Consider the following 26,162-nt stretch of genomic DNA (forward strand, 5'->3'; position numbering starts at 1 on the left):
TTGTTTTAACCTTTAAGCTAGCAGCGTGAGGATATGGAAGTCTTGGGCGGGGGGATTCTTCCGCACACCCCAGCTACCATCCAAGAGTTTGGTTTTATGTGTTCAGCATTGGATTCAGATCATTCTCAATCAATTCTTTCACTGCCTTCTTAATATTCCAAATGAGTGACTTTTTCCCAGCAGTCGCCCCCTCACCCCAACACACGGGGTGCCTGCCAGTGCCTCTCCACACTGGAGCCAGGGTCAGCGAGCCAGAACCTGCCTTGACAAGCGCTGGGTCTTCCCTGGGGAGGCAAGGAGGCAGAGTTGCAAAGTCAGTGGCTGTTCAGACACTAACGTCTGTGAGCACCTTGTCTGCAAACTTCTTGCTTGCCCGTTTTCCGTTCCTATAGTTATACCGAGTATGGACTATAGTTTCTTCTACTCCTCAACTTCTCTTCTTGGGCTTCTTCCCCTCCAACGGCATCAGGGAGGTAAGAATACTTGAGACAAGTACTGGGAGCCCTACTTTACGCTGCCTTTTCAATCTCGCAGCACTGAGGACACACTGGGTTTGTGCGTAGCGGTACACGTGGGCGAAGGAATGCGTGAATGAAAGACTGAATGACTGGAAGAGTCAGGCCAACAAAGCAATTGGAAGGAACTCTGGCTTTGGAAGAACAGAAATCTGGGTGCCAACCCACATTCTTCTCACTGCGTGATTTAGGGCGATTCACGCAACCTCTGGGAGCCTTTCCGCGTGATTTGTTGCGAGAACGGGTGAGAGAGAATTTAAAGCGTCTACCGGAAGCAATGGCTCCGCTATAAGTTCTTAAAAGATGGAAGGTTTTCTTCCACAAACATGGGAATTTTTGTGTGGTGGTTTAGTATGGGAGGAGAAGGAGACCAGGAAAATTTGGGGGGTTTCCAAATGTATTATAAAATAATAACGGGTCCTTGATGCATAATCAACTAAAAATATTCAAGTGTGGTCACAGCAACTTCTTGGCAATTCCTTTCCTAGACTTGGATGGGATCTAAAGCTATGAAGAAGGACTGCTACCCCTCCCCGCGGCATGAAATGGGATCATTTCTCTTGGAGTCAGGACAGGAATGCTCCGCTCTGGAAAACTGGGTTCTCAGCGTCAGGTGAACCTGACAAGTCTCTGTCCCAGCCCTCCATTGGCTGTCATCCCGGAAACAAATATATTTTCCCTGACCATGTCTCCAAATAGGCCAGGTCAGCCCTCCCATGCTCTCTCAAAAATAACTTGGGTGGCTTTCAGAGATTTCTGGTTTCACCCAGGTGTTAGGACAGTCTTCTTAGACGCTATAAAGTTCATGAAGTTTAAACAAAATCCGAGTTTCTCGTTCACCATTTCAACAGGAGAGTGGGGATGAGGTGGGGGATTCTCTGGACCAGGAGGGAAGGTGTTTAGACTTTCTAGAACTTTCCCTTGCTCCAGCTCCTTCCTTATTTATTGTTCCCACCTTCAGAGTCTGGGATAAAGGGAGGAAGGACTAGAGGAAAAAAAAGAAGTTTTGGTTCAGCAGGTGCTGTTTTTTATATTTTTTCTTGGGTCCAAAAGTGACTCTGATTCTCTGGGCACTTGTGTGGCTCTCTGCAGACATCCCCGCAGACACTGTGGCTCCTTAGGGGCTCCGACTCAGGTCACGTCCCCCCAGCACACCTGTCTCCTGAGGGTGCCACCAGGCAGGCTGCTGGGCAGGGTCCTTTCAAGGTCCCCGGCTGCCTACCTTCCCAAGGCACAGAAGAGAAGGTGACTCCAGCGCCAGCCCTCTCATCTGGTCCCTCCGTCATGGCCATGCTAGCCCTCTTCCCACGTTCAGACTTGTCCAGGTACCTGTCTCCATGCCCCCCGAGCCTGGAGGGTGGGGACAAGTGCAGGTCTTTCACTCAGTTCCTCATGCCGAGCACCGTGAATAAGGTGAGATTTTGCTGGGATTCAGCAAGCATCCAGCCAAGTGGAGATGCCATCTTCCTTTTTTGCATGCGAACCTCCCTCCATTTCTCTCTTGGCTTCAGGGTCCGGAAGGACAAGAGCATTGACACATGAGGGAAGTGAATCTGCTTCTCTACAGCTGTAGGGAGAATCCTTCCCTGAAAGCCTCTTCTCTTCGGTGGTTATTGAGGATGGAGGTCATGAAAATGGGTTGGCCTTCTCTGGGCAGTTCCTTTGGGGATGTTTCCACGTTTCTCTTCAGAATGTGGGGTGATATCACGCATTATTCTCGGCCTCAAGACTTTGGCCAAAATTCAGGGCAGCAAGAAAACTCTCAATCTACATAAGATTGCAGTTACAATCTTATGTACAATTTTTCCATCATGGGCACTAGAAAGTATGGAGACTGCAGCTCACTTGAAAGGTAGGGCATAGGGCCCTCGTGAAGGCTGAGCTCTACTCTGCTTGCCTTGTTTTCCCTGCAGCCCAGTTTCTTCATTTAATTGCTTTCCACCTGTTCTATCATGGTCTTATGTTGAAACGAGGTAGGATTTGGGGCGCCTGGGTGGCTCAGTCGGTTGAGCGTCCGACTTCGGCTCAGGTCGCGATCTCGCTGTCAGTGAGTTCGAGCCCCGCGTCAGGCTCTGGGCTGATGGCTCAGAGCCTGGAGCCTGCTTCCATTCTGTGTCTCCCCCTCTCTCTGCCCCTCCCCCGTTCATGCTCTGTCTCTCTCTGTCTCAAAAATAAATAAAACGTTAAAAAAAAATTAAAAAAAGAAACGAGGTAGGATTTAAATAAGGACAGTAAGACCTTGCTTTGTGAGCATAAATCATTCTGGAAACATGCTTGTAATCCAAAGCACTTGAATAGCAAAGTCAATTTCCCCATAAGAAATAATGGAAACTCAGGTGATTCGTTCTACAACCCAAAAATACTCATATAAAAATGATTATAATACTGTAATATAATACAAAATAATAAAGATAAAGAAAAATAAACAAATTAACCTGCACTTACCTTTGAAAACCTTCAAGGCTAGTGTGAGAGAGACAAGAGAGGAGGGTTATTGTGTGAGACGACTTTCACTATCACTACCGGAATCACTGCTATCAATCGGCTCAATAGAATCTTTTTCTTTTTGTGCAGCTTTAACAAGGAACCTGTCCAATGACACTTGCTTTTGCCTCCTTGTGAGGATTTCGCGGAAACGTGACATTGCACTGTGGTTAAACAGATTCATCGCTCGCACCGCTACGGCCTTATTCGGGTGGTGCTTTTCTACAAAACTTTGCACTGTTTCCCACATTTTGCGCATCTCCCTAATCTCATTTGAAGCGAGGGATCCCTCCGCCTTTTTCTCCTCCTCCTCTGCAGATGAGATGCAGACACAGACAGCTTATAAAATCTTGCAGTTTTGGCTACTTGCATCCCTCACTCATACTTCTCAATGATTTCCTTCTTAAAAAAAAATTATTTTTAAGAGAGAGGGAGGGAGGGAACCATTGGCTCAGTTGTGATCATGTGACATTCAGCATCACGTAGTACCCATGTTGCAAGACATCGCTCGTTTATCAAGTCAAAATTTGATAGAAATGTCTGCTCGTCTTGTGGAACTTTCACGGGACAAGTTACTCACAACCCAAGGTTTTACTGTATGTAAATGCAAGCACTGTGTATGACAGAACATCAGTCACTGACTTTATAAAGCATAAATGAAGAATTCTGCTATTATCTCCATCTGACAGGTAGACAACTGGAAGCAGGGTTAGTCTGAGTTGCCTAGGGTCGTGGAGCTAGTGACAGGCATTCCAGAATAAGAACACCCTCTGGTTCTAGAATCTGTGCCCTGAACACTCTATCACAACTACAGTGTAACAGGAATAACGAATGTGACACTTCCTTGATGATGTACCTGGCTCAACCGGGGCAGGTCTTACCGTGGAATGTGGTCCCGTCGCGTATCTCAAAGTAGCCGGGGAACCCGAAAAGCACAGGTTTCACTTGACTCCTATTTGTGCCGTTGGAAACTCTACCTCAGACATAACTGAATCTATGGACGTTCTCTCTGGAAACCCATGGCCCTTTTTGTCCATGACAGGACAAAAGGAGAAGGTAGGAGCTTTGAGGCACAGCCTGTCAAATCAAACGCTCCTAGTCTCGAACGCCCAGGGGCTGGCTCCTGGGGGGGGGGGGGGGGACAGGCGGGACGCCCTGTGGGGATTTTGAGCAAAATTCTTTGTATCGTCACAGGCTCGGTGAGAAAGAGGGACAACCCTCAGCAGTGCTCTCTTCCCGCAAGATCTGCCTGCTTTTACGCGTATTTGGCAGAAGTTGAAAGCTGGGGTACAGCAAAATGTGCTGTGTGTCTCCCAATTACTGGGACGAGAAGGTAAGAATAGCTTTTCTCTTATGCTGCTCTCGTCCCACTTGTGGAAGGAACGGTGTTCTCCTTTATAAAGAGGAACTGTCAGTCTGTTGACAATGTGACCTAGGTTGCACCAAATACATTAAAAAAAATTTTTTTTTAATGTTTATTTATTTTTGAGACACAGAGAGACAGAGCATGAACGGGGGAGGGTCAGAGAGAGAGGGAGAGACAGAATCCGAAGCAGGCTCCAGGGTCTGAGCTGTCAGCACAGAGCCCGACGTGGGGCTCGAGCTCACAGACCGTGAGATCATGACCTGAGCTGAAGTCAGATGCTTAACCGACTGAGCCACCCAGGCGCCCCGCACCAAATACCGTTTAAAAATACACAAATGTGAGTTTCCCACCGAATACATTTTAAAAACAAACATATGTGAGTTTTCCGACTGTCTGGGAAGTTAAAGCAATTTAGAGGGACTCAGGGAATCCAGGTTGTAATACGGCTTCTTCCCCCAACGTGCGATACGTTTAACCGAATTGCTCTGAGACTGATTTCTCACCCGTAAAATGGGGGAGAAGGACTAGGTGGAAGGCGATGACCTTTCTTTGAAGGTATTTGAAAAACTTCAACTTGCAAGGAAAGTAGCGACAACAGTACTCTGAGCTTCAGGATCTTTATCACTCGGATTCACTGACGGCGACTTCCTGCTTTCTTACTTTGCTGTGATAATGACAATGATGATATCGTTATTAGTACTTGACAAAGCATTTCAGAGTAAATTGGAGACACCGAGCCCTTTTCGGTCTAACTACTTCTGTGGCCAACTTCTTCCAAAACCACAGTGAAATTATCCATCAGAAAATTCGCACTGACACCATGGCGCTATATAATCCACAATCCATATTTAAATTCTGTCCGATGTCCCAACAATGCACATCATTGCAATTTTTCTTAACCCAGCGTCCAGTCTAAGATCACGCTTCGGTTGAACTCAACATCCCTTCCCTGGTCCCCTTCTGATCTGGAACGTTTTTCCTATCTTCTTTGTCTTTTGTGACATTGACCTTTTGGAATTGAAGAGCGGAGGTTTGGGGTTAGTGTGATGTTCCCTCACAGTCAGATTTGGGGTGCTCGTTTGGGGCAGGGAGACCTCATGGGTGAGGCTGTGTCCTTGCGCGTTGGCTCAGAAGCTGTGAGGCACACTTGTCTTGCCGTCAGAGACATTCGCTTTGGTGACCCGGTTGGAGAGGTGTTCTCCGGATTCCTCGCTTTTCCCTTTGTATAAATAATCAGTAATCTCAGTGAAGATTCTTTAAGGCTGAGCACATATCCTTTTTCTTCATCAAACTTTCATCAAGGAGTTTAGCTTTCTTTGATGAGTCATGCCTGAAGCAATCATCACCACGGTGGCTGCAAAATGCTGATTTTCTCTCCTTCCTGCTGCATTTACATATTGGCTTTCTGCTGCAGGAACAGGTTCATTCTGCTCCATTTACTTAAGCTGCTTATTGACTCTTTATGTTTTGCCACTATGAACTTGTGGCTGAAACACTTTTTTGACCCCAGACGTTGAGGTGACGGTGATGCACTATTTCCCTAGAAAAAACTGCACCTACTCACAGACACCTGCCAAAGTGCATATATTGTTAAGATTGTGCCGGATCCTTAATGTCCATTTATGGGCCAAATCCTGAAGTAGTCGTGGAAATTTACGTAATTGCTCTAAAATGCAGTGAGACACCTGCACCTGTTGAAATTATTTGCAAAGGAAGCAGCTGTTAGGCCCTATTAAAATGAGTAGGACAGGTGCATTCCTAACTCACCAGATAGCTTCTTAGAAAACGGGTTATTTTGGCTTCGTTTATGAATATCACTGTACAAGTGCTCTCAACACACGCTTAAAAGCCATACAGTTTCCCTCGAATGCTCAGAAAGCTGGAGAAACCCTCCCCTTGGCTCCTCCTTCTTTATCTTCTGGGTCCCTGCTACTTGGAGAGTGGCTCTGTAGATTCTGTGAGGTTCATAGCGTAGCTCAGCGTGGCTTCAATTCACGGTTCATTCCAGGGTGTTTCCTGGAGAAAGTGGCATAAAAAGATGTCCCATGAGCTCCACCCGTAAACAATCACACGTTTATTCCAATCAAGAGGAAATATCATCAATGCCAGGAGCTGATCACCTTGTGTTTCAGCCTCTGAGACAGAACAGAGTTCAAGACCCTAGTCAGCCACACGGGCCTGAGTGTGTTATTTGACAGCCCTAAATCTTAGTTTGCTTACACACACAGCGGGGACTGTAATCACATCTGGACCAAGTATCAGGAGGGGAGAAGACAGGAGGGGAGAAGACAGGGGAGAAGACAGGGCTGGAGATTGAGAGTCTCACCCAAACTACTAGGAGCATAATACTGCCCAGTTCACTCATTCATTCACTCAATCCTCCCTCCCTTCCTTCCATTGTGAAACATTTGCACAGAGATACTATGTGCAATTGACATGGCAAGTGCCGATGCAGCTTCTTATATCAAGGGAAAAAATATCAACTGCTTTATTCTTAGGGTCCTAAGTTTCTTGATGATTTCTTTGAGGAATGCTACCTGAAGCTTTACGGATGTTGACAACGTTTTGGGGATAGGATTTCTAGAAATGCCTTGTGAGTTCACGTTACTATCTATTGTTCAAGATCACTTATCGCTACTCTGCTAGTCCTCGTTTTTTTCTGAGAAAGACATTTTAGGTAATCATCTTATTATCTTATTATTATAATAGTTTTATTATTTTAGGATATAGAGCACATGTTTCTGCTGCCCACACTTCCTTTCATTGGCAGAAATTCTCTGCCTTCCCTGACAAAGGAAAATGAGAAAAAAAAAATAATGTAGATAGATGTAACCAGGTGAGGATGGGTAGGTGAGCAAACACCAGCGGTGCCTTTAGAGACGAATGACATATTTAAAGATGTACCCTTATGTATCAAGTAAGACACCGGGTGTCGAATTTCCCCAGACCAAGCATGAAGACATTATTGCCACGGGCCCTATCACAGTCTAGAAATTGGAAAGAACAATTTAAAATGTATTCTACCTTCAGCAAGAGTTGATATTAACTTTTTCCCAAGTCCTTCAGTCCTTGAGATGTTACAAAACAAATATCATGTCTGAGGAAATTCAGAACCAGGTAGAGTTTACGTCATATTCTCTGAGAATTGATATGTTGGATACCAGGTGGGAGGGAAGGAGCTTTTGTTGGAACTGGTCAGGTGGGGTCAGAGGGTAAAGGTGGGTAGAGGCAGGGGGGGAGGGGGGAGGGCTGGGGGTGGGCTGTGGGAGACGGGGTGGGCTGGGGGAGGACTGGTAACAAAAGCACTCTAGAGCTGGAATTAGCGTCTGGCTTTGTAATTTGTTGAGAGCACAGCCCTAAACGGGGATGAAAGGTCTCGTGTCGTTTACTACACAAGCTGGTTGTAAAAATAAAATGAGGCAGTACGGAATGTTTATATAAACTGTAATGTGATGGACAAATAGAGCATATTTTAGGAAGGGTTTCTAAACTCAGGAGGAATCAATCCCATATGATCACCATATGGTGTTAACACGGTCTCCTTTCTGTGGGCACGAGGTAGAGAATTGGAGCAGTGCTCCCTGCACATACTTACACATGAAGACATTTCTAGTTCTGGAAAACTTGCCATATTGAATTGTTTTCTTGAGACAGCAGAATACAACTAGCATTTACGCACTAGTTCACCGATCAGTAAGCACTGATTGAATTCCCATGATGTGTTCAAGTACCATGCCGGGCCCTAGGAATTCAGAAAGGAAAGGACAGCCCTTGAACCGTGGACTTTCAGTGTCTGGGGAAGAGTAACGGGGAGGTTTCTTCCTGACGTTAAGCCCCTGGCTCTTCGTTACTTAGAATATGTATTTTGAAAACTTGCCACCGGAAATCCTTTCTCTGCCCTTTTGAGCTGTGGATCTTGTCCCAGACTCTCGCCAGTTTTAAAACCCGGGAAACGTCTTTCTCGAGGACCTGGAAACCGTGCCTTTGAAGTATAATCATCAAGGAAGAGAGCTCCCGTGTCTCCCGGTCTCTGCAAGAGGGTGGGAGCCTAACTTTGATAATCGCATCAGCCTGATCACATTAGCCCACCGGCCCATAACGCCCTGCAGTGCTTTTCCACTAGCTCTCCCTGGAGCCGCAACACCACGGCCTCCTTTGTTCCAGCAGAATTGGCCTCCGTCTCCTCTGCTGGAAAAGAGTCTCTCCCCTACAGCAGTCGTCTTGAATAAAGCCCTTCTTGCCTGTTTAACTCACCCAGTGCAATTTTTCTCTGACAAGACAGACACAGAGGAATGAGAACACAGAGATGGACAGAGGATCAGGACAAAGATGGATGGAGCACGGCTTCCGTGCTCCCCGGAGCGGCTTGGATTCCGAACAGCCTTCTAGCCCCATCCATGCTCCAGAGTCTGTGCCTCCCGAGCTTCTGGGCACACCAGGTTGTTCGGCCGCATCTGCCTGGGTGAGGGACAGCATCACATGAACAAAATACCGAGTATCTGGTTCAGCTATTCACAATACACAACCACTCTGAAATAAACAACCACGGCTTACCAGCACATGATTCAGAGAGCTAAAGAAGAAGGCTTTCCCAGGGAAGGCAATTAGCATTGGCTCTGAGGCAAAATGCCTTCGTTCTGAAACACTAACGGTTTGGAACTTCTGTGCTCTGGAAACTGGCAGAAGGGCCCGGGAGAGCGGAGAGAAGGGCGGTAAGAACTGGGAAGTCGAACAGAGTGTGTTGGTCTCATCAATCATGTCTGCATTCCCTATGGAGTCCCTTGGTGAAGTAGCTAAAATTCCATTCCTGATTTTCTTCTTGCATGGACTATGGTACTCAGCTGCAGTTTAACTTGGTTGACCTGCCAATGGCGGGAGAAGGACATAATCTCACCAACAGTCTTGGTGGATTCCAAGTCACTGGTGCCGTATAATGGAATTTTACCTGACCGGACATAAGAGGGACACCAACTGGCATTGACGTTGTTGAGCGGCACTGGTGGATGGCTGTGTGGACAGAATTGAGTAGTTTTGACAGGCTTCCTTTGACAACTCACTGTCCTTAGGACATCAACAGCCACTGACCATTGTTGATGATAACCACTCATCGGTACGTGCCAGTGACTGGAAAGCCATGCGATATTCATTAGTGTGTTGGTATTTGATGGTTCAACCCACATACCCAGAGGCTTGTCATACAGTAAAACCCTTCTGGGGTTGCAGGCAGCTTTTTCTTCCCTGCTGCTGGCTGTGGGTTTGTTCTTTCAGATGGGAAATTGAAGGAGTAATATTTCACAATAATTTCTGCTCAAATTGTATTTTCTTAGCTATAGCTTCCAAAGCTGTGGGTCTTCTGAATCTATATTTTCTTTCTTTTCTGGCTGCCTCCAAATGATTTTCTATGTTCACAAGCTATATCAAATTTTCTCCCCAGTCACTGCTTGAAAGTGCATGGGTGTTTGAGGGGAATGAAAAATTTCTCAGCTCCGGAAGGGCATCCTTCAGCCCTCAGCAGAATGGTCACACGCTGAGTCCTTAACAGCTTCCTTGGACCCCAAAATATGTGAAGGCAGCCAAAGAGCCTATGCCAAGAAGACTTATAGTTAACTATGGCATTAATGCATCTGCACATTGTTTCTGTAGCATTATCCCTTTTGAATATCAGTTTTCCTACATGATCCTCAAGGAAGAGAGCTCCCCTGGCTTGGTGTGTATGAGCCAGACTTAGGTTGTGGGGTTAATACCAGCTACCACTAAATTATTGTGTAATCAAAGATGAGCAATTTAGGCTGGGGGTATGTATGTAGGCCTTGGCAGAGAATCTAACTTGATTTCTCAATGCTCAAACAATGTATATAGAAACCAGCTATGTTAACAATGTCCATTTCGTGACAGAATTCCACCTTGACTTGTTCCTTTGAACAGATTTGAACACACCGAAGGAGAGTTCACTCCGTTGAACTGGATATTATTGCTCTAAAAAATTGTCTTAAATATTAAATCCTGAAGTAAAACGTAGTCATAAAGCGGCCTGTGGCTTCATGTAGAAATATGAAATAAAAACATTAAATTCAACACCACAGGATAGTCAGTGGGTAGAAAACACACTTGAGGGAATCGAGTAGTCGAGACCCTTGCCTGCAAACAGGTCTCACTTTAACTTTCCAGGAACACAAGGCTTGATTTGGCTTTTCCACCCTCTGTATGATCTTCGGAAAACCCTCTGCAGCTCATTCTGGTAATTTGACCAGCCTAATTGGCAGAAGGTTCTTCCTTACATCTAATCCCTATTTCTTCTCTCTTAATTTAAACATTATGTGGATTTACTTTAGCTGGTAAATAAGTATGAAATGTCCTTAGTCTTCCATAACCAAGTGCTGTGGTCCAAGAGACTTAACGGAAATTTAGTTTCTCACAAATCTGGAGCTTAATATCAACGTGGTCGGTTTCTAGTGAGGGCTTTCTTCCTCGTGTGCAGACGGCCGCCTTCTCACTGTGCTCATGTGCGGGAGGGAGATACAGCTCCCGGACATCTCTGCCCGTAAAGACACGAACTCCGTCAGACCACAGGCCTGCCTGCATGGCCTCATCCACCCCTAATCAGCTCCCAAAGGCCCCACATCCAAGTCCATTATGCCGCGAGTTAGGGCTTCCACACGGGAACTTTGGGGGACACAAGCGTTCAGTCCTTAACATCCTCTCTAATACTTTTCTTCCTTTGGGTTTTATAAGTCTGAAATTCTAAATATTTCAAAAGATTTACTTTGTATTCTTTTAGAAAACCATCAATGCCTATCACTCAGCTCTAGGCAGCTTCTCCTCATCTTTTAAACATATAATTCTACCGAGCCATTTATAACACACATATGTCTAAACGCGCGTGCGCGCGCGCGTGCGTGTGTGTGTGTGTGTGTGTGTGTGTGTGTGTCTGTAGTGTCTAATCAGCATCTGAGAAAAATTACAGAGCTGGATTCATACCTCACTGCTTACATCAGGTGAAAAAAAATCAAAGTTCAATGAGAACGAAAGTTTCAAAGATTCAAAGATGGTAACACTGACAGAATACAGAAATGTTGCTAAGAGCCTCAGAGGACTCTTTTTAGGCAAAAATTCTCAGCCTCAAGTTACACTGATAAATGTTATATTTGATGACCTAAAAAAACGAAAATGTGCTGCTGCATGGAAAAAATAAATTCCAGCAATAAAGTAAAAATCAAAACAAAACAATCAACCAGGAAAATGTTTATAACATGTATCACGAGGGCACCTGGGTGGCTCAGTCGGTTAAGTATCCGACTCCTGGTTTCGGCTCGGGTCATGATCTCATAGTTTGTGAGTGTGAATCCCACATTCAGCTCTGTGCTGACAGTGCGGAGCCTGCTTGGGATTTCTTTCTCCCTCTCTCGCTGCCCCTCCCCAGCTTGCACTCTTTCAAAAAATAAATAAATAAAGATTTAAAAAAACACATGTCGCAAATGCAGGCTGATGTCTCTAAGGCAGATCAGCAAAAGCAAACAAAAACTCAACCCAACAGGGAGTCTGTAATAAATGTGAAGAAATATTTTAAAATATATAAAAAGAAATGCAACCTTGCTTGTTAAAAGAATATAATAACTTCGAAAGCCTTAATAGATGGAACATCATAAGTAAAATGGAAAAAGTTTAAAACATACGCTAAGAACTAAGGGAGACACCATTTTCAATTGTTAGGTTAACAAAAAAATGTTTTGAAAGTTTCATGGGCGTGGGCGAAAGTGTGGAGAAATCCATTCTGACGTGTTGTGGTTGATGAATTCTTTAATATCACTTCTTTGAAGAATAATATGACTCTAATATTATCCGAATTTAAGAACGACATACCCTTTGACTTGATGATTCTCTCCCAGAAGATTCTCTCTTGGACGATAAAGTACACACCCACGGGTATCCAGTGGGGAATTGGTTGGAGAGACAAAGCACTAAAATCAATACCACTATGTTCTGCGAATCATGTTTATTCAATAAAATTCCAGGTGACCTTACAATGAAGGAGGGAGGCTCATGTTTTAAAAATTACATTTTTAAAATTACATTTCACAATGCATTGGTGGATTTTCTTTAACTACTCATCATGTACATGCATTACATCAAAAGCAACCACAGCAGCAACAGCCCTGATGATAGTTTGTGGGGAAGTTTTCATCTAACAAGATGACTACTAGGAAAAATCTTACTCATTGTTTCTAATTAAGCACATGTCAGAACTAGTAGAGTTATTGTCCTTAATTAGCCCTCTCCCTATTTCCCTCTGTCCACCTGATCACACAAAATGCATGTTGCATGGATTCTAAATAGACACCCATCATCTCCAGGGTCTACTTTGTATCTTTTATTCTGTGTTTTCCATAAACACCTACAATTTGCTGACTGCTCACCATATGCCAGGTCTTTGCTAGGCACGTAACACTGACCTGTAAAGTCGACACAGTTCTTCGTCAATTTGAACACAAAGCTCTCTGGGGCGCCTGGGGGGCTCAGTCAGTTAAGTGTCCGACTTCAGCTCAGGTCATGATCTTAGGGTTTGTGAGTTCCAGCCCCGTGTTGGGCTCTGTACTGACATCGTGGAGCCTGGAGCCTGCTTGGGATTCTGTGTCCCCTCTCTCTCTGCTCCTTCCCCTTTGTTCTCTGTCTCTCTCAGTCTCTCACAAATAAATAAATGTTAACAACAACAACAAAAAGAGTCTCTCATGAAAACGAAGCTCCCCAACAATGAAGCAATAAGTAAGACTTCCTTGAAAAATACTTTTGTACATCTCCATTCCCAGAGTTTGAAATAATTTTAATGATTAAAATAGTAATTTTAATAATGTAACAATCGCATGTTAACAGCGGTTTTCATAATTGAAATCATATTTTGATAATGTAACACTTGTTAATGTGGTAATAATTATAATAATTCTAAAGAGCTGGGAGTCAGGAAGCAAGCACGCAGGCTACTGCATTTTGCTTTGGAATCGCATTTGCTCAAATTCTTTTTCTAAAGTTTACTTGGGCTTTTTGGTTTTACTTCTTTTTCTTTTTTTCTCTTTTTTTCTGGAAGTGCAGCTGAGCACAACTAGGTCAAGACAGTTAAAAAGAAAATCATTTTTAGCCACTTATCTTCGCCAGAAAATCTGTTGAAAGTGAATTTGCTGCTGTCAAAAAAAAAAAAAAAAAAAAAAAAAGCTGTGTAATGCCAGTTTTTAAAAGTACATGGTATTTTGAATTTGACTTCCTGGAACAAAATCCAGGTGGGGGAGAAGCCCTCATTACCATCTCTTTTACGTTGTTCTGTTTTAATTCATCCTCTTCCGAGTCCAGTCACCTTACTGATGCAAAGCTGTCCATGTGGAATAATTCAATGTGAATCCTTGAGCATTTAGAGTAATTCCTGAGCAGAGCTATTAACCAAAAAGTAATTCATTAAAAATACTTTAATCGGGGCGCCTGGGTGGTGCAGTCGGTTAAGCGTCCGACTTCAGCCAGGTCACGATCTCGCGGTCCGGGAGTTCGAGCCCCGCGTCAGGCTCTGGGCTGATGGCTCAGAGCCTGGAGCCTGTTTCCGATTCTGTGTCTCCCTCGCTCTCTGCCCCTCCCCCGTTCATGCTCTGTCTCTCTCTCTGTCCCAAAAATAAATAAACATTGAAAAAAAAATAAAAAAAAAATACTTTAATCAAGACCTATTGCAGACTTCATTGTCGTGCCGTCATTTGCACAAAAAGTTAAATGTAAAAGAAACGTATTCGCAAAAAAAAGTGGCAAAATTCGCAACCCGCAAGATTCCAGATCACGCCGCGCTTTGCGGCTGTGCTCTCGGAGATGTGCGCATCCAGATACATTTTTCAATACAAAATGTAATTAGGAAACATCACACAAAATCATTATGTATTTGAGCCGACTGGAAGCAATTCTTTGTTCATTTTCTCTCTTGCGCTCCGAGATATTAACCTTCAGAATATTTCCCAGCAGACCCAAGTCATTACTTTCACAGAAGAGGCCAATTCAGCTAAGCCACGCGGCACTGCTCTATATTTATCACCCAGTAGATGCAGGCTCTGGGCGGGGCTGGGAGGTTAGGGGTGAATTAAACACTCTCGAGTCTGGTTAAGTGTGGATGGACCTCTCAACACGGTGCAGTTGCCAAGGAACAGCACCATAGCTCACGTGGCCGTCCCTGTGCGAAGGAGAAGGCAAGGATAGGGAGGCCCGCAGAGGAGAAGAGCACGAGATACTTCTGGTAGAATAAAAAGACTATGATGCTTTCAGGAAATGCCAGGCTTCCTGGAAAGCAATGCAAGTGGACAGAGAGTTCGTCGAGGTGGGGATACGGACAGAAATCAAGGCAAAGGAAGAGCGAGGCCTGTGGACTCTCAGAATGGCAGTGTTATCAACTTCAGATTGTTAAAATACACTGGAAGGCACTAAAGGACTCCAAACAATAGTAAGCAAGTCGACGACAATTACAACATATAGTTCTTAAGGTATAAAAGTGCTTTGGGGCTCCAGGGTGGCTCAGTCGGTTAAGCTTCCGACTTTGGCTCAGGTCACGATCTCTCAGTTTGTGAGTTTGAGCCCCACGTCGGGTGCCGTGCTGACGGCTCAGAGCCTGGAGCCTGCTTCGGAGTCTGTGTGTCCCTCTCTCTCAGCCCCTTCCTTGCTCACGCTCTGTCTCTGTCTCTCTCTCGAAGATAAATAAACATAAAAAAAAAAAAAAGAAATAAAAGAAATAAAAGTGCTTCAGTCATATCTGTACTACCCTGAGTCTCGCTGAAAATTTTCATCATTAATAGATTCAGCGATGCCCCTGATGATGTTTTGTTATGTATCTAGGATTCCTCCCTTGTTCTGGGAAGTGTACGACCCATGCATACTGCAGGCTATAACCAACCAAGTCCAAGATTGCCTGGGTAGCATCTATAGCCCAATATCAGACCTATCCTACCTCTGAGGTTTGTCTTGCTCTAGATGGCGTGCTTGGCTGCTGATTCTCCACTGGGTACATCCTTCCATCCCATGGTTCCCAGCACTCTGCCATCCAGAACCCCTCCACACATGGAGACCACCAAGAGCCAGAACCAACAGCCCCCTCGAAAGAATCCAGAAATGTAAACACTGGGAAGGCCATGGCTGACTTTACCTTACTGCCTCTACAGCAGTACTGGAAGTCTACAAAGGACGCTTTGAGTTGAATGAATAAGAGGGGTTATAGAGAGGAAATTAAAATGTGGGAAGAGAAATGCAGCCTCCAAATGAGTGTTCCATCAATTGAATGAGTAAGCCCAAATAGAAGTTAATTGTGTGCAAGAGACTCTTGTGTTTTGCTTGCTGCTGATGAATCTACCTCCGAGAGAAGACATTTCCAATCGGCCCTTCATAGAGATGTACAACTTCACCCATTAGGGGGTCCAAGGACAAAGAAAGTCCTCACAGAAACTTTCCCCCACATAGTGGGTTGGATTGTGTCCCCCGTAAAGACATGACCAAGTCTAGAACAGAGGCAGGAGTCAGAACAATGCCGCCATATGCCACAGAATGCCAAGAGTCACAAGAAGCTGGGGGAGGCAAGGAAGTATCCTTCCCTCGAGCCTTCGGAGGGAGCGTGGTCCTGTTGACATCTTGGCTTCAGACTTCTGGCCCCTGAAACTGTAAGAGAATAAGTTTCTTTTGTTTTAAGCCATCGATGCTGTGATAATGTCTCTGAGCAGCCCCAGGAAAGTAAAGTATCCCCAACCTGTGTTATTTAGTCTGGGTCAGGCTAACAGGGGAAGGAGGAAACTGGGGAGTGCGGAAGGGGTGGGAAGCTTCAGGGGGCCGGCGGAGGACGGAGCACAGAATGACGAGTCTAGTCCGGTATCCGGTGCCGCAAGGTCGAGCATGGATCCCATTCTGTGTGGACATGGGACTGGATCAAATCGGACTGAATCATGACTGAGTCAAACACTTGCCATGTATCTCAAAGACCGATGTAAATTCTGAACGATGGTACAGTCCAGTTCCATACTGGAAATAAAAACTTTGCCTTCAGTGCCGCAGCAGGTTCACGTACTCCTGCCCAGAATAGAAGTTTCGCTTTACAATGTGAATGTAAATGTGACGTCTCCCTTTAGTCTCCCCTCCACGCATACCATCCTCTGGCCACGGCGTTGCCGTGGGGCTTGCCGGAGCCATAAAGCTCATGACGACATCAATAATATAGGTATAAATAAAAAGAATTGCAGGCACTAATGTAGCACCTACTATGTTCCCAGAACGGTTCTAAGCAGCCTAAATCCTTATACATATTACGTTTTCAAAAAAAAAAAACAAAATCTGAGACTGGCAATTATTATCCCCATTTTATTAGAAGAGGCTAAACACAGAACGTGACTCGTTCGAAGACACAGCTTGCTAGCAAATGGCAAGGACTTGGTCCCGTTACAGAACGTACACCTGTGTATGGAGACTGTCCTGGGTTGACTTGTGTCCCTCCAAAAGACATGTTGAAGCCCAAATCCTGCGAAAGTGGCTTTATTTGGAAATAGGGACTTTGCAGGTATAGTCCGTTAAGACGAGGTCATCAGGGTGGGCCCTAACCCAATGTTTGGTGTCCCTCTAAGAGGAGGTGACTAGGGCACAGACACACACACACACACACACACACACAGGAGAAGGCCGTGTGAAGACGCAGACGCAACGGGAAGATGGCCACGTGCAGACAGAGACAGAACGCAGTGATGCTGTCGCAAACCAGGATTCGCCACCGCAGGAAGCTGGAAGAGGAGGGAAAGCATCCTTCCCAGAGGCTTTGGAGAAAGCCCAGCCCTGCCCACACCTTGATTTTGGCCTTCTGGCCTCCAGAACCATGAGAAAACAAATTCCTGTGGTTTTAAGCCACCCAGTCCATGGTACTTAGTTACTGCAGCCCTAGGAAACTAATACAGAAATCTAGGGAATTTTCAGAAATTACTCATTTTCTTTTTCTCTTCTATTTGTGTTTAGATTTTTTTTTTTAATTTTTTTTTCAACATTTATTTATTTTTGGGACAGAGAGAGACAGAGCATGAACGGGGGAGGGGCAGAGAGAGAGGGAGACACAGGGAGCCTGGAAACAGGCTCCAGGCTCCGAGCCATCAGCCCAGAGCCTGACGCGGGGCTCGAACTCACGGACCGCGAGATCGTGACCTGGCTGAAGTCGGACGCTTAACCGACTGCGCCACCCAGGCGCCCCAGATTTTTTTTTTTATTAGAAAAATAACAGACAGCTAAGTAATGAGGCAAGCACCCTGAACTCACCCCCCAAGTCCCAGAAATACAAAACGTTCAGGGCCCCCAGAAGCCTCCTGCACGCATAACAGTCTTCTGAATTTATATTCTCTTAGTACCTCAGTAGGCATCTTCATATTATAGTTGGGTTTTGGCCGTCTTTTATCCTTGTAAAAGGACCCATGCAGCATGGATGACCAGTGAGCTCATCGGTATAAAGATGAGCAGAGGCTCCCCTCGCTTGCCCGGCTCATGTTGTGCCAGTGAGATCATCCCAACACCCCACGGACTAGGTTCTTCACTTTGCCCCTCTTCAGGAGTGCCTTGCCTACTGCTGGCTCTCTTAATTTCCATAGAAATTAAAAAATTTTTTTTAATGTTTACTTATCGTTGAGAGACAGGGAGAGACAGAACGTGAGTGGAGAAGAGGCAGAGAGAGAGAGGGAGACTGAGAATCCGAAGCAGGCTTCAGGCTCCGAGCTGTCAGCGCAGAGCCCGACGTGGGCTTCAACCAAGGAACGGTGAGATCATGACCTGAGCCAAGGTCGAATGCTTAACCGACTGAGCCACCCAAGAGCCCCCATTTCCATAGAACTTTTAGAATCAGCTTGTTAAGTTCCATTTGAAAACAGCTGTTGGGATTTTTATTCTACTCCATTGAATCCATAGATGATAATGGGGAGAACTGGTATTTTCTCAATATCGAATATTCTTCTATATAAATGTGCTGTATCTGTCCATTTCCTTACTTCATAATTCCTTAAACATATCCCACCGGTGACTGGATTGAATTACTGGGCATAATTTATTAGAATTCTTCTTAAGTAATTTGCTGTTTTTATGCTATTTTACATTTATATCTTTAATTTCATGTTCTGTTTGTTTCTCATATATGGAAAGACCTGTTAATTTCTGTTTATTGACATAATAGCAAATACATTACACTTTTAAATTCTAATAATTTTTCATAGGTTTTGTTATAATTTCAAGATATCAAACATTGACATCATCTGCTAATGTTTGCTTTTCTTTCTTTTTTTAAGTTTATTTATTTATTTTGAGAGAGAGAGAGAGAGAGAGCATGAGGGAGGGGCAGAGAAAAAGGGAGAGAGAGAGAATCCCAAGCAGACAGCGCAGAGCCCAATGTGGGGCTCGAACTCATGAACCGAGAGATCGTGACCTGAGCTGAGATCAAGAGTCGGACGCTTAAATGACTGAGTCACCCAGGTGCCCCGCTTTTATTTCTTCCCGTCGAAATATTCTACATCATTTTTTTCCTTTTCTCACTGCAGAGACTAGGACTCTGGAACAAAGTAAGCGGTAAGAGTGAGCATGCCTGCTTGATCCCAGTGTCAGAAAAGAGCATTCCAACATTTTGCCATTTAAGTGATATTTACCACTTAAGAAAGCTAGTGTTCACTGTAGTGGTTTCTAAAAATACCTTTCCAAGATTGAGAGAATTCCTTTCTGGTACTGGTATTTGATGGCTTTTTAAAAAGCATCAACAAACACTGATGATTATAGAACACATTTGCTGCGTCTGTTGAGATGATCGTCCTATTTTCCTTCTTGACTCTACTCATGCAGTGAATCGCAGTGTTGATTTCGGAGGTTAAACAGTTCTCATTTGTGAAATCTGGAGCCAACTGACTAACCGTGATGCAGTGTCACACATTCCGATATATTTAGAATTTTTAAGAGCATGTTTTTAAAATAATGTTTTTAATTGTACGTGCACATGCAAAACAAAAAAACTTCAAAACTATGTCTATACTATACATAAATACTTCCTTTTTCAATTTTTGGTAACAGATTGTGTAAAACTGGTATCATTTCTCTGTTAAACATTGGGTAGATTTTATTCGTGATGCTATTTGGGCTCAGAAACTTCCTTGTCAGCCTTGGTAATCTGTATCTTTTATGACTGTGCCTGTTATGTCCAAATTTTAAATTTCCTAGAGCTATTTGTAATATCCTCCTGTGATCTTTTTTATTATGTGTCAATCTGCAAGAAATTACTCTTTTTCATTTCTGGTGCTGGTCTAGAAGTAGTCCCTGCCTCCTCTCCTTTCTTGTTTTTCTTTTCTTTTCTTTTTTTTCCTCTTGCTTTACCATGGATTTATCAATTTTATTAGTCTTATTAAAGAAGCGACTTTTGTTTTATTCACCATGGATATTATATATTTTTTTCTGTCTCGTTAATTTCTGCCTTTATCTTCACTTTTTCTTCTAATATCTTTTGGTTAATTTTGCAGCTTTCTCTGCAACACTCTAAGATGAGTCTTTAGATCACTGATTGTTCACTCTCTTCTTGTTTTAGTACAATGAGAAGTCGCCCAAGCTAAAAAGGCTAGTGATAGGACCTCAGTGACATTTTAAAAAGTATTGTTCTGCCTAAGTTCAAAAGATATGATCGGGGACCTGGGTGGTTCAGTTGGTTAAGTGTCTGACTCTCGATATCAGCTAAGGTCATGATCTCACCATCATGAGATCAAGCCTGTGCATTGGGCTCCACATAGGACGTGGAGCCTGCTTAGGATGCTCTCTCTCTCTCTCTCTCTCTCTCTGCCCTTCCCCCACTCATGTTCTCTTTCTCTCTTTCTCTCTCTATCTCTCTGTGTCTCTCAAAATAAATACGAAAACTTAAAAGAAAAGATATGATCATAATTAACATTATATTTCACAGGCATTCTATGCTTATTTCTGAAAAACTGAACACTCAGAAAGCCATATAATGGCAACTTGCCTTTGCAATTCTAGAGTTGTTTCAATGGTAAATACAGAAGGAAAATAATTGAAAAAGAAAAGATTTCAGAGAAAGCCAAACCTTCAAACAAAGGGAAAAAGGGAACATCATTATAGCATGAGTTCAGGTATGTTAAACCAGATGGAAAGATGATGCTTCAACAAATCCAACAAGCAAGCCATGGATTTTAAAGACAAAGGAAGTCTACGAAATGAAACCAGCATCCTTGAAGTTCATTTCCATAAAACCTCCTAATGCAAGTCGAATCATCTTGCAATCACAGGTCTTTATCTCTTACATGAGCATACCTGGATGGTTACCTCATTCTCTGACACCCAGGATAAAGCAAGGAAAAGAATACCATGATGTCTTTCACACTTACAGACAAGCCCATTTGTATTGACTTGCTATTATCTCAAAACAAAAAAAAAACAAAAGAGCCTACCAAGTTGACCTTGTAAAAAGAGATGAAGTTCTTCTTTGTGAACATGTATTAAATGGAAACTTCGAAAAACATGAGACTGCAGAAATCAAGTACCGACATTTGGAACAGGTGAGTAATCTACACTAAATCCATCAAAGCTTTTTGCTCGACAAAATGTGTTTCAAGTGGTGTCAGTCCACTGTTGAGCAAGTTCTTTGGCAGTAGGAGATTTTTCTAATTGCTGACCACCTCGATAGGAACTTTTGCTGCGGCAAAAGTGAAGGCACCTATGACAAATTCTGAAGCAAAAGTTCTGATGCAATGGCAAGAGGAAATTAGAGATTAAAGAGCTTAACCTGCAGAAATATCTGGAAAGAACAAAAGAGGAGGATGACATCCCTTAAGCTAATAGCTATCCTGTTCTTCTGTTTACAGGTTTAGAAAGCAAAGGTTTTAAAACATGATAGCATCCACATAAGAGTGAAAACATATGGTATCTGTCTTTCTCTGTATGACTTTTTTTCACTTAGCGTAACACTCTCCAGGTCCATCCATGTTGGTACAAAAGGCCATATTTCATTCTTTCTCATTGCCACGTAGTGTTCCATTGTGTATATAAATCACAATTTCTTTATCCATTCATCAGTTGATGGACATTTAGGCTCTTTCCATAATTTGGCTATTGTTGAAAGCGCTGCTATAAACATTGTGGTACAAGTGCCCCTATGCATCAGCACTCCTGGATCCCTTGGGTAAATTCCTAGCAGTGCTATGTTTTCACTCTTATGTGGATCCTGAGAAACTTCACAGAAGACTGTGGGGAAGGGGAAGGAAAAAAAAAGTTAGAGAGGGAGGGATCCAAACCATAAAAGACTATTAAATGCTGAGAACAATCTGAGGGTTGATGGGGGGGTGGGAGGGTGATGGGTATTGAGGAGGGCACCTGTTGGGATGAGCACTGGGTGTTGTATGGAAACCAATTTGATAATAAATTTCATATTAAAATTTTTTTAAACAATAAAAATAAAATGTAAATGAACCATGAATGGGAAAACAAAACAACAACAACAAAAAATGTGATAGCAGCTACTTCAAGCATAGAACGAGGAGCACAGTCTAAGGATGGTCCCGTGAAGTGTTGTTGTAGGAGCTTACAAGATGGCAGAGCACATTATCCTCACATGCTTTCCTGGCTCAGAGGACAAAGCACTTGTTCAATCTCCACACACTTCATGGATCTGCTCACCTGACCACATGTCACGGATGGACCAGGTAATGGAGGAAGCAGACAGGTTCAGAAGTGCTCCTATCTTCAAGGAAGACACGTCTTTCTCATCACACAAGTTACAGAATCCAAAACATAAAACTCAAAGGGGGTGACTCATTGGCAAGAGCAAAACGGGAATGGAAGAATCTCCTGACGAGGAAAATGATGACAGAGAAGTGAGAATAATTTGATGCTTACAAGGCTGAGATCAAGGAAGAGAAAGAATGGGGAAAAAGCCAACTTGTGCTGAGGAAAATGGGGAGGGATGTGGGAAAGACCCTGATGACCAAGACAGAGAAAATGGCGCACAAGTGAGAGGAGAAACAGAGGTGCTGACTTAGGTCCCTGAAGCACAATGACCCACGATGGCCAAACAACTGTCCAACCGAACAAAACAAATCCTGGTCCTCCTGGTTCAGCTTGTCTTGGTTCTCCTGAGGGATGTGCTCCTTGTGAGAGTTTGTCAGGACCCAACGCACGTTCCCAAAGTCATACCATGGTGCCATGCCACACCTGAGTGAGAACTCTGTAAACAAAGGTTTTGTTCAACTGTCATAAGCTCTGCACAGTAAATAGCAAAGATGTATTCATATGTGTGGAAGTGATTCACCCCAATGATAACATGTCAAGTTTGAACAAAGAAATATATGTACACCTTATCAATTAATTCGCTTTTAAGGTGTCTCATGTAGGCAAAAGTATGATGACATAGGCAATTTCATACCCGGATTGTGGGGATGTAGACCAATGGAACTGTTTTGAAAAACAATTAAGTATAATTTATCAAGATTCTTAAAATTTTTATTCCTCTTCCCTCATCAGTGCTAGCTGTAGGTATTTATACTGAAGGAATGATCTGGTGGAGTTGTGCACAAATACTTGTGTTCAGACATGTTCATTAAGTTACTTTAGATACTAGTAAAAGGATAGAAACAACCTAAATATTCAAAATAGTCGACTAGTTAGGCCAATTATATATATCTTGCACCATATTTGTCGTATAACAAGTCATTACAAAGCCTAATGGATTAAATTAAAAATCATTTGTTCTGCAGGTTGACAGTTTGGGCTGGGCTCCATATGGCCGTTCGTGTAGTTTCCTCTGGGTTTGGCTCTCTGAGCTGTTTTCGATGTCCCATCTGGTGCCTCAGCTGGGGAGACCGGGGTGACCAGAGGTCTTTGCCACACGGTTCTCCCCCTCCAGCACATTAGCTTGGGGATTAAAGAGTGCATTTGGAAATGTGCAAAGGTTCTTGAGGCTCAGCCTCAGACTAAAACATGTCTTTTCAACCACAGGGTATTGGCCAAAGCAAGTCCTGGTTCAGCCCAGACTCAAGTAAGTGATAGCTTCTACCTCTTCATGACAAGTGCCCATTTTGGTCATTGATCGCAGTTGCTAAAATACTCTGCGGCCATGAAAATCCCATGTGCGTCACTCTATGGAAAAATTTATGTCAATGCTAAATGAAAAGATAAAGGATGCAAATTTGAATAGACAACGTGAGGGCAAAATAAGCTTGTTATAAAAGCAGAAAATAATACAACTGGAAATTAATAATAATTGTGTTTTAGTGGTAGAACAACGGATGATGTTTCTGTTCCTCTTTACATTTCTGTGTTTTGAAAGTCCCAATATAATGTGAACATTTGTGCATGTATATGTATATGCACACACACACACACCCACACACACACACAGGTGCACACATGCTTGTGCACAGAAACAGAGAGAGAGAGAGAGAGAGAGAGAGAGAGACAGAACACTCCAGCTTATGCTTTCTCTAAATGGATATATATTTTGTGGTAGAGTTGGGGGTAGGGTGAGAATGTTTTGAAAACTCATTATGGCTGCCTCGCTATTTACAAAGCAGTCATTTGCTCCTGATTGGGAAGGGGAAAACAGTCTACATAAGTGCTTTAATATAATGTATCACAAAACCTTTACAAAAGTTACAAGCATCATTAAAAGACCACATGTAATTAAAACATAAAGCAGAAAACAGAACAGAAGGGATTTCATGCAAATGGAACCGATGCTTTTCCAACAAACTTTATGTTCTAAATATAAGTGTGGTTGAATTCTTCCTCGGGGTATACAGAGCAACAAATGAGGGCTCACAATACCCAACTACTCTGTAATGGGCTGATATAAGAGCAGAGATCTTGGTTTAATGTCTGGGGAGGTTAAAAACCACAAAGAATACCGTGGAGAATATTTACTCAGGTTATAACAGCTCAAATCACAGGCAGAACCTAGTGGCCAAAACATGGATTGTTTGTAGGAGAGGAGAACTCTAATCACTCTTGAAGTTTACGATGAAATATTCCAAATAAAATGTATTATAGAAAGAAAAAAAATCCAGAAGCCCAGCAAGAATTAATCATTAATTGATCATTTAATTGATAATTGTGACACTCAACCAAGTGTGAAATCTTTGGATGAAGAGTAGCAAAGGAGTGAACAAAGCCTGGTTCCACATGCACTGGACACACTGGGCATCCACATCCTAATGCAGCAAGAATTTCTTCTCATTATTTCCTTTATAGTTCTTGGGTAGATTTTTTTTTAAGTTTGTTTATTTATTCTTAGAGAGAGAGTGTGTGTGCCAAAATGGGGGAGGGGCAGAGAAAGAGGGAGAGAGAGAGAATCCCAAGCAGGTCCTGCACTATCCGCGCAGAGCCCGACGCAGGGCTCGAACTCATGAACTGCGAGATCATTACTTGAGCCGAATTCAAGAGTCAGACCCTTAACCAAGTGAGCCAAGGTGCCCCTTGGATAGATTTTTTTAAATCAAAATTTCCTAATTTTTATTTTTAGTAAAATATCCATAGGCATGAGCATTTACGCAACAAACACCATAAGATTTGTTAGGAGAACACTTATCGCCTCAGCCCATGATGATCGCTCTGCACTCCCTGTTCCATGTGCTGTTCTAGGACTTACAAAGAAAACAGACATGCATTTGGGGTGTTGGGGGAACAAAGCAGAGGCCAGCGTGGTTCAGTCAGTGAGTAAGGGAACAGATGTTGAGGGATTCTTTAGTCCAAGGAAGAAACTTCAGATTTTACCTCCAACATGGTGGAAACTTACTAGGAGGTTGATTTTCTATGGAGTGACATTACCTGATTTAAAAGGTCATTCTCGAATTGCATGGAGGAAGAGTAGAAGCAGAGAAAAGAATTCGAGTTATAGAAATAAAGGTGATGAAACATGGTCCTATTGGAAATATATCATGAAGATATCACTAACAAACTTGGCTAATGGACTAAATGTGTGGGATGTGAAAACAATGAGCCAATGTGTTTGGCCCAAACAACTGGTTAAAGCTAACATTTACCGAGAGGAGTGATAACAGCTTCTTGAGAAGAAATCAAAAGATTTTTTTATAAAGATATGGGAAGTTTAAAATACCTATTAGACATCCAAGCTGAGATCACAAGTTGCCTGTAAGATTTATAAGCCCCAAATTCAGACAACATGGAGGCTGGAGATAAAAATTGGGGAACTGTCCGTATATAAATGGGACTGAATGAGATCTCCCAAACAATAGGTACCTAGAAAGTAAATCACGAAAACACCAAGACTAATCTTGGTCATGGATAGAAAATTTTTTGTGTTGACAGAAACTGTTATTGTAAACATGTAACTTCTCTCAAAACTATAAATTTGATGTCACCTCGATCAAAATTCCAAAGGGAATGCACACGGAATCTGAGCCTCTAATTCTTTTTTTTCTTTAAGTTTATTTATTTTGAAAGGGAGCACAAGTGGGAGAGGAGCAGAGAGAGAAAGAGAGAGAGAGAGAGAGAGAATTTCAAAGGCTCCACATAGTCAATGCAAAGCCCGATGCGGGGCTTGAACTCACGAGCTGTGAGATCATGACCTGAGCCGAAGTCGGATGCGTAACTGACTGAGCCACCCAGGCGCCCCTGAGCCTCTAGTTCTGAAGTGTGTATGTACTTATGTGAAGATGTTCTTGCATTTGTGTAACAGACAATTCAAAATTGTTTAGGGAAAAGGACCATTCCTTGGATCACGAATTTCAGTGATAAAGCTGCAGCGATAGGTTTATTTCAGTAGGTCAGGGTTTCTTGTGCTT

The 26,162-nt window shown here is 43.2% G+C and overlaps 1 long non-coding RNA gene across 1 annotated transcript; it reads left to right on the forward strand.

Annotated features, from left to right (window-relative positions):
* The first annotated feature begins 2,948 nt into the window (after positions 1 to 2,948).
* On the forward strand, positions 2,949 to 25,875 carry LOC123606833. Its single transcript, XR_006716524.1, has 3 exons — positions 2,949 to 3,165; positions 21,326 to 21,340; positions 25,858 to 25,875. It is a non-coding gene; the product is annotated as an uncharacterized LOC123606833 (long non-coding RNA).
* Positions 25,876 to 26,162: the final 287 nt, after the last annotated feature.

This window comes from Leopardus geoffroyi, chromosome A1, assembly GCF_018350155.1.
Source record: "Leopardus geoffroyi isolate Oge1 chromosome A1, O.geoffroyi_Oge1_pat1.0, whole genome shotgun sequence".
Lineage (NCBI taxonomy): Eukaryota > Metazoa > Chordata > Mammalia > Carnivora > Felidae > Leopardus > Leopardus geoffroyi.